Source organism: Oxyura jamaicensis, chromosome 1, assembly GCF_011077185.1.
Source record: "Oxyura jamaicensis isolate SHBP4307 breed ruddy duck chromosome 1, BPBGC_Ojam_1.0, whole genome shotgun sequence".
Lineage (NCBI taxonomy): Eukaryota > Metazoa > Chordata > Aves > Anseriformes > Anatidae > Oxyura > Oxyura jamaicensis.
In genome coordinates, this window is record NC_048893.1 from 19,281,252 (window position 1) to 19,296,797 (window position 15,546).

General features: G+C 35.8%; 1 long non-coding RNA gene across 1 annotated transcript in view; it reads right to left on the reverse strand.

The window, feature by feature from the left end:
* Positions 1 to 353: 353 nt before the first annotated feature.
* The window catches only part of LOC118160234, a 28,918-nt gene continuing 13,725 nt past the window's right edge, over positions 354 to 15,546 (reverse strand). Inside the window, exons 2-5 of the long non-coding RNA XR_004747371.1 lie at positions 9,394 to 9,524; positions 6,793 to 6,916; positions 2,074 to 2,129; positions 354 to 1,118 (exon numbers count right to left, since the gene is read on the reverse strand). This is a non-coding gene — a long non-coding RNA (uncharacterized LOC118160234). The remainder of the gene's footprint in view (positions 1,119 to 2,073; positions 2,130 to 6,792; positions 6,917 to 9,393; positions 9,525 to 15,546) is intronic.

A 15,546-nucleotide genomic window follows, 5' to 3' on the forward strand; every position in this document is an offset into this window, starting at 1 on the left:
AAAATGCTCAACAATCATAGCTATTGCTGATCTCTTTTGCAGCAAAAGGTCCTTGTGAAGCCCTTGTCAGGTCAACTTCTCAAATGTCTCCTTTGTAGATGTTTAGACAGTGAGTGGGACATAGATGACAATCTTTTGTCAGTACTTTATATTAAGGAAAAACAAAACAAAACAAAACACTTTTTACAGATTCATGTAAGAAAGCTGTGACCCAGAAAATAAGAGGCCAGAGCTCTTCTCTATGGCAGTTTCCGGGGGAACCACAAAAGTGACCTTCTTCTTGAAGAGTCCATCAAGCCTACTGGGAGAAACATGTTGGGAAAACCTTCAGTCACCAGCTATGGTCACTCCACTTGACCAACAGAAAGACAGATAATGCAGAAAAGCACCATGACATGTCATGAAGGAATGTTTCAGTTACTTGCAAAAGGACTGAGGTACAATGAATCGGAAGGTCTTAATTCTGGCTTTTTGTAACAGACAGATTATTGATTTTGCAACCAGAGCAGTAGTTTTATTTTAATGTTGTTAGATACACTGCCTATGTTTCTTACCCAGGTTATAAATGGTTCTGTTGTAAGCACCTATAGCAACTTTATAACAAAGGTTTTTCAGTGTTATCAAGCACTGCACATTCACAGTCAGGCTGAACTCCAAGTAACTACTGCATCTGGAAGAAGGAAGAGATGAGGAAGGAAATGTATACTATGGCCTTGTATGGGCTTTGTGAAATGATTGGAGCAGCCTGGTTTGAGTCCCTGCTTTTATTGAGAAGGAGTAAAAAAAACCTTCATTCTCGTGGTTCCTTCAAAAAAAGGATGAGACCTATGCAACATGTCTGAAGGGGAAAGTCTCTTAGGGAGGGAAGGTAGCTTAGCTCTCTGTACTGCTCTCTTGGAAGGAACGTTATATTTTCAGAGCTCCTGTTGTAGCCTGTTTTGCTGTTTATTTGGTTGTACTGTCTGAGCATTCATGTTCAGTTATTGTTTTGGCGTGGTGCCAGGTCTTTGCTGACAGATGGGAATGACACTGTGTACCTATGACATAGACAAATGGAGTTTCATGGGAGACAATGGAGGTATTCCAGAACTTTCTTCTTGCTGAATCTCAAAGGCCTGCTGTAAGCAATGAAAACAAGGTAACATTAAGATTAATGTCAAAATCAGATTCTTTGTCTAATGAGAAATACACAGCAATGCGAAAATTAGTTCCCTCACTATAATGCATAGATAAGAATATATATCGTTTTAGTTACAAAAGCCATTTTTAGCTGTTTTTTTTTTTTTATTTTATTTATTTTATTAATATCATTTCTTTTTCTTGTTTTACAAAATCATTGTATTGTATACATTGTATATACATTGTATGTATGTATTCAGTGAACATCATACTGGAGTACCAGGCTTTGCCCGTGACCTGGAGTATGATGACACTGTAAGGATCTTCTCCTCATGAGTAAGTACAGTTACAACTTGCTAGATTGGAAACACAAAACAGATGGAAGAATTTCTGTTTTAAACTTAAAATGACTGTCTCTCTCTCAAATGTATTTCTGGCTGCATATGGATCTGAGCATGGTTTCGCATGCCAGATACACATGGGAATTTTATGTTTTCACCAGCTCCCACTGGGACTTTGCATATGCACAGATAATCAAATTATTCAATTTTGAATTAGGGGTAGAAGTGCAACTCTCCATAGATGAAATGCAGGGCATTTAGAATATATCTCAAGCTTTTCTGCACATACTCTTTCAGTGTTGCAATGCCCTGGAGAAGCCATGAGATTCACACTTTCTTGGAACCCTGAAACTGGAGGATGTATTTAAATCAGAAAATTCTTAGGACTGTTCGTTTATTTTTTTTTGGGCTTATCTTTTTAAAGCAAGAAGTGTACAGACTAACCACCAGAAGAAAATAATTTGTAAAATATAATATTAAAATCATCTTTCAGGTGGCATAAGTAGTAGATTTATATTCAATCACATGAAATATAGAAGTGACCACAAGGCTAATTAAAAAAAGGAAGAACACATTGCAAAATGATAAAACATTTACAAATAAGCTACTATACCTGTTTAATATGGATCCAGGCTACCAAGTTTATAATCTCCCCCAGATAATTAATACCTGCTCAAAAGACAAGTAAATGTGTAAGTTGTTTCCCCTGAAGTCATTGGGTCTCTTTCCACTGACTCATTACTGCATAGAAATGTACCTATTCCATTCCTTCATCTGGCTTAAAAAATATTTTGAACAGCCTGTCAGATTAAATCTGTGCAAGCAGGCAATTTACACTGAGGCAAACCCCTTCTGTTAGACAATTATGAGGAAATTATGAGAAGTTTTTCCTGGTTCTGTTTCAGATAATAATAATAAGAAAAAGAAGGACAAAGAAAAAGAAAGGGAGAGAGAAAGTGTTAGAGAGAGAGAGAAAGGAAGAAAGGAAGAAAGAAAGGAAGGAAGCAAGAGAAAGGAAGAAAGAAAGAAAGAAAGAATGAACGAACGAACTTTGAAAGTGGACTGATGTCTATACTAGATTTCCAGAATATGTTTTGAAAATTATTCCCCAAAATGTATCCAAAAAAAAAAAAAAAAGACCAATGGCTATTTCTTTAATTTATAGATCAGTGTTATTTTTCAATATACATTTATGATTTACAGTTACATTATTATCTCAAGACTTTCTCTTCAGCAAAATTTTGCAAGATAATTTTTTAATTGCTCTATATCGTGTGATTGCACTTGCAACCAGTTTTTAAAACGGGTGTAGTGAGATGTAGTATGAACAGGAACATGCACATACACACACACACACACCATTTTAATAATTAAATCATATTGGTTTCCATGAGAAATAATGACTCATGCTCTATAGACAAGAGGGGGGAACTCAGTATGTGAGGAATTTTCATTCAGAATCAAGCACTTTCAGCACAGATACCTATTATTAAAATTATTAAAAACTATTATTAAAAAAATACATTAAAAACTATTATTAAAAAACACATTAAGTGACATGTTCAATCCCAGGGTTTACCAACATGCTCAGGATCCCTGGGCTCTCATGTTCCTCTCCTGTTTCTTCCATATGTGACGAAACTCCCCTAAGTACTGACCCAAATGGCAGGTAAAGTCTGTCCTGAGTGGACTTTCTCCACAAAAAAAAAAAGGAGATAAAAATATAGGAAATAAATTTCTGGATTTACCAAATCATATTAGTAAGATAAGAGCTGTGAAGTAGTTTTGAAAATTATTTGGCTCAGGTTTTCATGTCCATCAGCATGTCTGCACAGCATCTACTACAAGAGGACACAAGACTAGGTGGAGTCATGGGGTGATACCACAGTAAATAATTTCATCACAAACCTATTGCAAATCTGTTTTTGAAAAGTCTGCTTTCAGAAACAACACTGACAACAACCAAAAAATATAGGAGGCTAAAACCTGGAGGAAGTAGCAGAAGGTTAGCTCTCTGCAAATTTCCAGAGGGCTTTCTCAGTAATAGGCAGGAATTGGTTTAGCCTAAAAAAGGCTGAATAACTGCAGAAGCATATTATAACAGAATAAATTCATAAGCATGAATAACTGTATAGAGTTAAGTAAGGACAAATGTTAAATGTCTTGATAACTTCTGTGACAGCAACGGCTACAGATCTGTGAGACTTTTCCCTAATGAAGAAGTGAAAGCCTCTTTGACACACGTAGACTAGATTGGACAAAATATTTATTGTATAATAGACAAAAATCATGCATTTAGGCAGAGGCAGAGAATATTTGAAAATGAATATTCATTTTTTTTTTTATTCACCGTGATTTATAGTACAGAAAAAATATCTAAACACATTTTTTTTTTCCCACTTGTGATTCATTATTGTTATTTTCTTCTTTTCCTTTAGACAATCAACTAAACAATTAGGGTAAGAAAATCAAATATATAAGTTTTATTTTATTTTATTTTATTTTATTGAAACTATACTGGAAAGAATATAAAATTATCTGTTTGTACCTCCTGAACTTCTAAAAGAACTGTATACTGCCTGCTGTCCCTTATTCTGGATTCTTAGAATCATCATAGAATCATAAAATGGTTTGCATTGGAAAGGACCTTAAAGATCATATAATTCCAAACCCCTGCTATTGGCAAGGGCATTATTCTGAATGATAATTATGGTGTTATAGCAAGGTTAAGACCTTGAACATTTTAGATATTAGATTCATATTCTATTCAGTTTCGAGAGTCATAATTAGGGTCTTTATCAGATAATACTTTCTTAACCTCAAACTTCAAGTTATTCTCCATGAAAATACTGTGAACAAAGTATTTCTTGCCAGCAAAATACTTTCTAATGCTATGCAGTGGTTCAATATTTTTTTCATAGAAGGTGACCTCCATAATGTGAAATTGCAGGTTTAATATTTTGCTTCCGTTTAAACAGATGACTGAGGTCTCAGATGGGATATTTTCAGAAGCCAGGGCAGGAGAGAGGTTAATTAAAATGAAAAATATTTTGTCAGTTGTAAAAGTCTTTAATTATTTAGAACCTTTTTCTATTTTTAAGCTACTCTCAGACATACTGATTTTTGTTTATAGTCTTAAGAACAAGATGACCTGAAGTTGCAGATGTTCTGGAGCTCACAGACTGGTGTCATTCCTCAGTAGAAACTGTAGAATCTGATTTAAACATACTTTATATAGCAATATTCTAGAAGTGGAGAACTACAGAGGCAGACTCTAAAAAACTTTATCTTTGTGACAAAGCTATTCACTATAGGCCAAATTGCATTAATACCTGATTTCACGTCTAGTTAAGGTAAAAATATACTTGTCTCCTTACTGACCTTACATTATTATAAATGAAGACAAAGAAATAAAAAGTATTTTCCCCTACCCTATGCTCTATTTTTAATATGACTCTGTCCCTTCTTTAATTCCACTCTGATGCACGGATCTTTCAGTTATTCAGGCATATGCTTAGGGGAAGTAGTGAGTTGACTTTCAATAACAGCAAGAGCTCTATAAAAGTCACCAACACAACTGTATTAAGTTCAAGCTGATGCTTTCTCACAGTAATGATCTGGAAGTAAAATAAAACCAAACAAACCTGGACACAGATATTTTTCTTATGGTACACTCTAGTGTAGTTTTCTGAACATTTATTTTATGAAACCTGTTATTGTATCATGTTTCTTTTTTTTTTTTTTTAAAAAAAAAGTTATGTAGAAGGAGAGAGTACAAATAGAACATGGCATTATTCATAATATAATTTATTAACAAGCAGATTTTCTCTACAACAGAAAAACTTTTGTGATAGTAGGGATTATTAAAAGTTTACCTTGCAAAGCTCTCTTCATGCTGATGCTTCCAGTAGAACTAAATAGCTGGGTTCCATTCATTCCTCATGCAAAAATATTTGAATATGTTTTAAATTCTTTTCATAAATGAGGAAGTTTCTAATCTCATGTCGTATCTAATAATCAATGTCTCAGAGACCTAGAATACAACATTGTGACATATGTACCTTTAAGCTTCAAAGCTACACTGTTGAATTAGTTTGAGTTCAGATGAATAATAAATTCTGCTTTCCCTGTAGTATATATCTATTATCGACTATGTGGCTATTCCATGGAAAACAGATATTGTCCTTATTCAAATTTGAATGTGTTGAGTCATAGAGTTCATTTGAAATGCTTTAATTTGTAATTATTGACATATTTGCATATTTTTACTTTTCAGTTAATAGATTTAGAAAAATTGTCAGCTTCCACATTCCCCAAGGAATCTGAGAATTAAAAAAAGTATCAAACAACAATGAGGAAAATTTTTATTTCTTCCTTTCAGACAAGTGTTGTATAGTGTCCCTAGAGCTGGAACTGCAGAAGTTCTCTTGTTCTTCTTTAAGGTCATTCAGGTTCCTACTTAGAAAGCTGTGTGGAAGTTATCCTATGTAGTTCATCTTTCTTAGACTACAGAGTATAAACCAAATTAAGGAGAGGAGGAAAAACAAACAAATTATTGCTCAGGTTTTCCAATGGCTGCCATATACACTTTTTAAATTATTTAAATATGTATATTCATATATATGTATGTTTAATTTTGTTGGGAGTAGATAGTGTTGATTTACAAAGGAGAAATTGTATTTTAACCTACTTGTAATGCTTTGCCTAATGCAGCCCCGGATAACATTAGCCTTCCTTAGAGCAAGGGCACATTGCTGACTCATGTTTGATTCGGTGTCTACCAGGACTCCTAGGTCCTTGTCTGCAAAGATGCTTTGCAGTTGTGTGGCCCCCAGCATGTCCTGGTGCCTGGGGTTGTTCCTACCCACTCTAGGACTTTACATTTCATGAGCTTCCTGTCTGACCATTTCTTCTACCCATCCAAGTCACTTGGGATGGCAGCACCACCCTCTGGGTTAGCCTCTTTTCCCAGTTTTATCTTCAGACTTGCTGAGGGTACATTCTACCCCACCACACACATTGTTCATGATGTTGAACAAACAGGTCTGGAGCTGGAGTTGATCCTTGGGGCTCATTACTATTTACTAGCCTCCAACCAGACTTTATGTAACTTATCACCACCCTCTGGGCCCAGCCATTCAGTCAGTTTTTCATCCACCTCACTGTCTGCTCATCCAGCTCATACATTGTCATTTTCTCTGTGAGGATCTTATGAGAGACGGTGTCAAGCCTTACTGAAGTCTAGGTAGGCAATTTCTACTGTTCTCTACATGTTTACCAAACCAGCCTTTTCATTACAGAATGCTATCAGGTTGGTCAAGTATGACTTCACCTTGGTGAATACTTGCTGACTACTTCGAATCATCTTTTTGTTCTTCATGTGCCTGGATTTGGTTTCCAGATCTAGTTGTTCCATCACCTTCTCAGGGATGAAGGTGAGGCTGACCTGCAAATCCCTGAGAGTTAAAGCCAGAAAAAGTATTTTGAATTAAATTAAGTATTTTCATAAATAGTCTGGGAGAGTTAATAAGTATTGCAATAATGAAAATAAGAGTAAGTAATTGGTGAGATTCAAATTCTAAGAAGGAAAGACATAATAGAGAAAAAACAAGACAAGTGAACTAGTGCTGGAAAAGTCAGTCAGTGTAAATGATGGCAAGGTGAGACAAATCAGGGAGAATTAATGAAATCACTGTGGTGATTTTAAATGGTGGGAGGAGCCACAGAAATGGGAAGTAATGTTCTGCTGGTGCTATTGCTAAACCAAATACGTGCTTTCACTGCTGAGATTTTGCTGATTGTGCTGTGTTGCACCTGCGGGCTGCAGTGGCAGGAAATTCATGTCAGAAAATGGGCATGTTTGGGAATGAAAAAAGATACAATAAAACTAAATATAGATTGCTGGCTCTGTGAATATATGTATGTGAAATTTGTGCAAGTGTGCTTTTAAATTCAGACAGAAAATACATATTGTGATGTCCTCTGGAATGGTTAGTTTAATCACAGATTATTTGCTAGTACTTCGTTAGCTTAAGGTCAAGCCATTTGATTGACAGGAGTGATGTGCTGTCTGGACAAGTTGAAACGTTATTCAGAGGTCGCTAAAAATCACATGAAAAATTATACAGAAGTAGGATGTAGTTGTACAAACCTCCAAATGGTTATAATGGATGAATATATATATATTTAATGGTAGGTTTTACAAGATTAAATCAAATGTTAAACTATGATATATAATGCGATTTTTCATTTTTATAAAAATATATTTTGCTTAATTGCACAAAATCTTGGAACAAACCACTATATTTTAATTTTAATTTTATTCCATAAAAAATGCTAGCTTATGATTATATCAGACAAAAGCTGCATGCTTTCATAGTACATGAAAACTTACTTTGTGCAAGGTGGTGAATAAAAGATCTTAGAGAAAGCTGACCTCAATGCACCCTTAGACATGCTTATGAAGGATAGCTAACTGAACCTTTCTAGCAAAAATCACGAACAGCAGATTTAGGACAAAAACTGTCATATGATAACATCTAATTCTCCATGCACGAACTGGATAATATTTGTTTTGTGGTCCTTTTCTTTGTACAAATAAGATGAATTTCTAGCTTTATACTCTGTCTTGTTCTGAAATTAAATATGAATTCAACACAGCAATGTAAACAAAAACCTCAGAAAAAAAGTTAACTAGAACCATATGTTGAGCAAGATGCCACACATGGAGAAACCCATTTTCAACAACCACCTTACAGTAGTTACTTGATTCAGCTCAGTTTATGGCAAACAGAAAGGAGCTTTTCTTAGTTGCTATAAACTGGTGCACACACTTCTGCATGTGAAATCAACACCCCCTTAAAAGACACGATGATTGGTTGCAGGATTTAGAGTTTTATAATTTTGTATCCCTGGTGACCAACTCCGGATGATACAAAAGCAAAAGTCTGGACAATCCACCAGCTTCACACAACAAGAATTGTGTTTTTGTTTTTCTTTAATCTGAATTGAATGATTATACCTTTGTTGTGTACATTCCAAATCAAAGTCTCTGATACTGCTAGGGAAAAAATATTGATATGGGAGAGATACTGCCAACTTCAGTCTGAATTTTTAATCTACTATTACTGCATGTAACTAAATTAGCTGAACAAGATTTCAGGAGGAAAATATTTCTTTTGGTTGCTTTTACTATCTTCTCTCTTTTCAAAGCACTCAGATTTCTGAAAACAGGCTGAATCTATATCTACTTCTGCTTAATTTTTGGTAGAATATTCTCTGAACAATTGATCAACTATTGTCTCCAGCAAGCAAAGGAGGAAGGACCTAAAGAAAGTTTGAAACCCCGAATAGGTAGGGCAGGCACTTTAGCAGAATTTGAGTCTAAATCAACTGTTACGATTGTTTGTCTGATGGCCTCTGTATGGTCACCTGGGGAGTGGCCTGAGAAGCACAACAGCTTCCCTCAGACACGAGCATTTTAGGCCTCAGACTGCTGGTCCAAACTCCCACCATGACCTAGGCTCCTGCTAGAAGCCAACTGTGTTGGATGTATCTTGGTGTTATCTATTACATCTTACACAGAAATGTGTTGCTGCTGCTCCCATGCACCTTTGTATTTAGTCTTGCAAACCTAAACTATGGAAATTGATTGCTGACCTGAAATACAGTGATTAGTTTGTTCTGAAGAGTTCAATGACACTGTAGACCCAGACATATGACAGTGAAGTTATTCTGTCGAGTTCACAGCCTCACTTGCATTTTTCTTGTCCAGCTTCCCCTCTGCAATCTGTAAGGCCAGCTGGTGATCATTCACATGACAATAAAATCACTATATATCAGGATCTTTTAGGGCCAGATGAGATATAGGCATTTTCATAACACAGGGCTTCAGGAACTATGAGAACAAGGAAGGCAGCACAGAAGTTCTTACCTTCTCTTCAGATCCCAAAAGGGAGGGATTCAAAGTTTGCCACAATCAGGTACTTCCAAATCAGAAGACACTATCATGGCAATCCAGCCCAAACATTTGCATTCATAATCTTTAAAGATTTTCTGAAGAAACTGGATGAAATTCACAAAAAAAAAAAAAAAAAAAAAAAAAAGATAAACTCACCACTTAAAGACATGGTGAAACCACCACTTCCCACAGTAAAGTATTTGCAGGTTTAATTAAGGCATATTTTACTTGTTTGTGATTGTTTTTAGGCATATGATTCAGATTATTTTTTACCATGATTTGGCTCCCTAATTATTTACAAAATTTGTATCAAATGTTATGTCTTCTAGGGAGGCCAGAAAAGGCAATTTATCCCTGTTTATGTCACTGATAAAAGTCCACAGGATGAAAAAAAAATAAAAATAAAAAAAATTCTGAGGAATTCTGCTAGAATTATAGAAATAGAAACAGTCCTACTCATCAAAGACTTTATATTAACTGCTTTTTGAGACATCTTGTTTAATCTCTGAAACACATGGCCTGCTAGTGTTATTTCATGCAATGTTTTTTTAAATCAGATATCCAGGTTATATTCAATTGACTCAGAAAAGTCCAAGAATACAATATCAATGCAGTTACATTTTCCAATCTAGATTTACAGTGTTTCCAGAAAAAAATAAGATTGGATCAGACAGACTTTCTGCAAACAAGCATGCTAACTTTCCATTTTATATTTATAACTTTTAATTCTTTATTAAATCCCAAATTACCATTTCCTAATTCCACGTAGAATCAATCATCAGGTAATAAATGCCTCTTGTTCCTTTTAAATGTTGGAAGAACATCAGTGATTTCTGAGTCTGTTGAAGTGTTCTTGAATTTGTTTAAAGATAAGTACTTCTAGGTCTCTTTCTTTAAGATTTTGGTTAAAGTATGAACATACTATTCCATAACTGCTCAACCTTGGAAGATTTTTTTTATTGCTTAGTGGCTTTTCTTTTTTTTTTTTTTTTTTTTTTTTTTTTTTTTTAATAGTTCTTTTGTAGCCGCTTCGCCATGTTTATGAGGAGCGGCTGAGGGAGCTGGGACTGTTTAGCCTGGAGAAGAGGAGGCTCAGGGGTGACCTTATTGCATTCTGCAGGTACCTGAAAGGAGGCTGTAGCGAGTTGGTGCTTGGTCTATTCTCCCACGTGCCTGGTGACAAGACGAGGGGGAATGGGCTTAAGTTGCGCCAGGGGAGTTTTAGGTTGGATCTTAGGAAGAACTTCTTTACTGAATGGGTTGTTAGTCACTGGAATAGGCTGCCCAGGGAAGTGGTTGAGTCACCATCCCTGGAGGTCTTTAACAGACGTTTAGATGTAGAGCTTAGGGATATGGTTTAGTGGAAGATTTGTTAGCGTTAGGTCAGAGGTTGGAGTCGGTGATCTTGGAGGTCTCTTCCAACCTAGACTATTCTGTGATTCTGTGATTCTTTATAAAATTCCTTTTTATTTTATTAACTTCATAAAGTTTCCAGAATTATAAGAAGTCCTTCCTATATACTTTCTTCCTTTTTTTCCCCCCATTATTTATGTCATTTTTTGCTGATGTTTTAACATTACTTCCATGTATTTGTGTAATATGCCTATGTTACATTTGTTCATATCAGTGGAATCAATAATTTTGGATGGCTAACTTTGCCTGCACTACTCATAGTCTTTTTAACACAAATCAGTCTAAATTTGTAGTTCTTTTGGTAATTCCAACAACACTTTAAGCTTTGGAAATTGATGCGCTAAAGTCCCTTTACGTAACACTCTCTACTGATACATTCTATTTGGCACAGAAATTATATCATTAAGTCATAACCACTTTGGCTTGAATATCCACTGATTCCTAGGTTAATGACAAAATTGTCTTCATCCATTAAAATGAAATCCAATTTTTTATTATTACTTGCTGCAGAGTTTCAGGCCCTTTGAGGATTTATCCTCTCTTGTTTTCAGAGGTAGTAAAGATGTTTTTTTTTCACTTGTCATGTAAGCTGGCAAGTATACATCACATTACAGCTATTCATAACATTTTTTTTTTTTTTTTTTTTTTTTTTTGTGTGTTATTGATAGGTAGTTTATGAGACACTCACAGTGCTCTTGCCTGAAATTTGCATAACCTGTTCAACACCATGGTTCAACAGTGATCTGTTCGTGCAATTCTAGGATTCGTGGATTGGTTCTGTACTTCTGCAACTTCTGCAACCCAGTATTGCTAGAGGAAATATGATATAGCTTTAAGGAAACTTGGGCCGCAGAAAACAGTGTGTACACATAATCAAGAGTTAGTTTTCATGGCAGCTAGGCTTAGAGGTCAGAAAATGTGGCTTCAGCTTTTTGTTGTTGTTGTTGTTGAACCTAAGACTCCTTTCTAAAGTATATGCAGAAGAGGAAAAGAATGAAAAAAAAAAAAGACCTGTTGGATTACAAAGTGCAATTCTTTCTAATTTCATTCGTAGCAAAGTATTTTCATATAAGATCTACACACATACATGGTGATCTATAACAACATTTGAGATTTTTAATAATTTATGCAGTCTGAAGAGAAGTCACAAACACATAACCCTAAATTTTAAAGTTGTGTGAAGTTTCAGACAAGCAGAACAATTTACAGAATATATTTCTCACTTTGAATTAATTTATTCTGTATTTTGCTTGAATAATACTTGTCATTCCAGATTTCAATTACTGGCAACAGTGCCCTAAGAACAACATAAAAAAGCTACTTCACCTCTTGCAGATTTCACCATGACATACTTGCCCACAATTCTCATTTTAAATCTATAATCTATGTGCTTCTGTATATCTGATTTAGAAACTGAGTTTAAGTTATTTTCAAAGGACATATCAAATAGAAAAAAATGCTTATGTAACAAATGGTGGCAGCCAGAATAAAAATCATTTAGTAGGGCAAAACTTTGTCTTATATGACTGCCTCTGTTTTCCAAAATCGATGCTCATCACCTACCGTATGTTCTTGCTTTCTACATGGATCTTCTTGTTTTGATTGACGTTCTCCCCAGTGGCAGAATTTTCGGTGCACGTTTACTTACATAAGAGAATCATAGAATCATAGAATCATCATAGAATCATAGAATCCTAGAATGGCCTGGGTTGAAAAGGACCTTAAAGAGCATCTAGTTTCAACTCCCCTGCTCTAGGCAGGGTTGCCAACCACTAGAGCAGGCTGCCCAGAGCTGCATCCAGCCTGGCCTTGAATGCCTCCAGGGATGGGGCATCCACAACCTCTCTGGGCAACCTGTTTCAGTGCCTCACCACCCTCTGAGTAAAAAACTTTCTCCTAATATCTAACATAAATCTCCCCGTCAGTTTAAAACCATTCCCCCTTGTCCTATCACTATCAATACATGTAAACAGGCGTTCCCCCTCCTGACAACAAAACAACAAAACTGACTATTATTGCTCCAAGCTTTTAAGTGATCAGTTAGAAGGACATTTCTAAGGACACTTCTAAGTGTGTTCTGGGGCAAAAGAACTGTGAAGTTTCTCGGTTTTGACACAGATTTGAAATACAACCTCAACTGCGTTATGAGAAGATGAAAATGACAATATACCTGAAACAAAATAAATTGCTGGTCATACTCTTTCCTCTACATCCTGTCACATAATTCAGTATTTCTGAACACTAGGCTGTATCCATGATAAATGGTTTGCCTTCCATATGTTTCCATAATTTAAAACTGATACAGTTGTCAGGATTCCTGACAATATTGTGTTTCTTATATTCTTCAAAATGCATTGAATCAGAGGGTAATCCAATAACAGATCTGCCATAAAAACAGCATGATCTAAGTTTCTTCTGAATGTTTAGTGCATAAAAATATTTATATGTTATCCACAGTGCAGAGTTTTTGGCCAAATGTCATGTATAACAAAGGTATGACTCTTTCCCAGCAAATTAAAAAATAAGTGATGAGACTCTGGTGTTGCTATTCTGTATATGCGGCCCATCCTCTATGGTGATAATAGAGGCCCTGCATTTCCAGCATTTGATTTCCAGCATTTCTAGCATCAAATTTCCAGCCTTTGATTCCTCTCTCTCCACTTACCTAACTCTCTAGCTCTGAATTTTCCCGGTACTCTATAAGAAAACATTGGGATTCCACAATTTGCTAACTATATTATGTTACACATGAAATATAGGCTGTATCATGAGGGATTAACCCTTATAGATCACCATGGAATTTAATTTATTTTTAATGAGTTATGGTGTAATTACCCTATGCATGTCATATTTTACATAAATATATCTTCTTTCAATGCATCCTTTCTATCACAGTCAAAAAATAGGCATTATCAATCACAGGCAGGTAGGGTCTTATCTCATGGATGAGTCATTTCTCAGAAGTGTTTTTTTTTTTGTTTGTTTGTTTGTTTGTTTGTCCTCAGCTTCCTTTCAATCTCTTTGTCAAGCATTTCTTCAATGAGTTCTTGTCTCTGTACAATTTTGGAATCAGAAGGATTGTCCAGAAACCTCCATTTTCCATCATTCCTTAAACAGGGCTGATAGCTGTGTTCACTCCAAGTCCACTTTTGGACATATTTGGAAGTGGAGAAGAATGAAAAGAAGCTATCGCAGATCCAGCCAGATATGGAGTGGGATAGGAGAATGTGCTGCACCCATATGAAGTATGTTATGTGAGTTTCCAAGAGTGCTGGCAAGAGATCAACAGGGCCCTTCTTGGAAAAATAAGTCCTTTGAAGCAGAGCGCCTGGACAGACTAACCTTCATGAACACTCAATCCTGTATCTGATGTACATGATGCTACTAGCCTATTAATCTTTTTACGGTAGATGAATCTCCATAAAAATTGTGAGAAAGGAATTGGCTATCCTGAAGTAAATCTCAGCTGAGTGAACTAAAATACATTGAATACCCTCCCTTAAAATCTTAAGTCTTAAATCTTGTTTGCACAAAAGTAGTTCTGTTGAAGTTACCTGTGTGACAACCTGATGAAGCCAGAATCAAGCCCATCTAATTTGGACATTTAGGCACAGGTATATCTCATCTACAATTAGGTACTGTATAGGACATCAAAGGTACGAACAGTCACCTAGGCTCCCTCAGCAATTGGTGGAGAGAGGGACACAAGTCCAAAGGAAAAAGTTTGCTTACTTATATCATCTGGCTGGTGATATATCACATATATCACAATCCTATTGAGTGGTCCATTAAACCACATGAGGAGGATCAAGGCATATTTGGCCAAATTTTCAAAGCATTGTTTGGAAAACAAACAAACAACAACAACAAAAAAAACACAAAACACACACACAAAAATCAAAACAACAAAAAAACAATACTCTTGCTTCTTCTCAGTTTCTTTAACTGTAAGCTACCAAAAGATTTCTACACTGTCACATGATAAATATACAGAACAATGGCTCAGATGTGGAAGTCTGCTTCTGCTGCTGATACTCCTTTTCCTGGGGAGTTTGTATCACTTTCCTGTGCTCCACTGCTTCCAGGTGTAACAAGACTCAATTTCCTGAGAAGAGTGTTTGAGGTGAATGGAGATAGAAGTCATGTGTCACAACAGATTTGTATTTACCTCTCATTTGCAACAGAATTCCACCTATTATGCAAATTCATTGTTAAAAAGAAGAGATTCCCTCTACAGGTTTGAAAAGTAGTCCACATGACTTTCACTAAGTGGCTCTGTGTCCCCTTTCCTTGTAAATGGAGGAAGACTAACATTATATGTTTACCCGATAAAAAACAACATGTTCTTCCCAGCAACTAGCAAGGACTTGCTCCTACAGAAGCAGCATAATTGTGAATGACCTTCATTCATTTACAGTCCTGATCCTATTCTGACAACAAATCCCATCTGTTTGTGTTTGTTTTCTAAAGAAAAGCACTAGCCCCATGTGAGGTGTTTGGACTGAAGCAGCTCACTGATATCCACCGGTGTTATATTTACAGCACTGAAATTGTAGTACTTGATGACTCTATTGTTTGTTAGCTGAAGAGTGAGTTCATTACCTCCAGGATCCTGAATGGTTACAACTAGTTGCCAGTAGAAACTGTTTTGATTCAGTATTGGAAACCACAATCACACAGACAACCACTAAGTCAGCTGCCCAGGGAGACCTG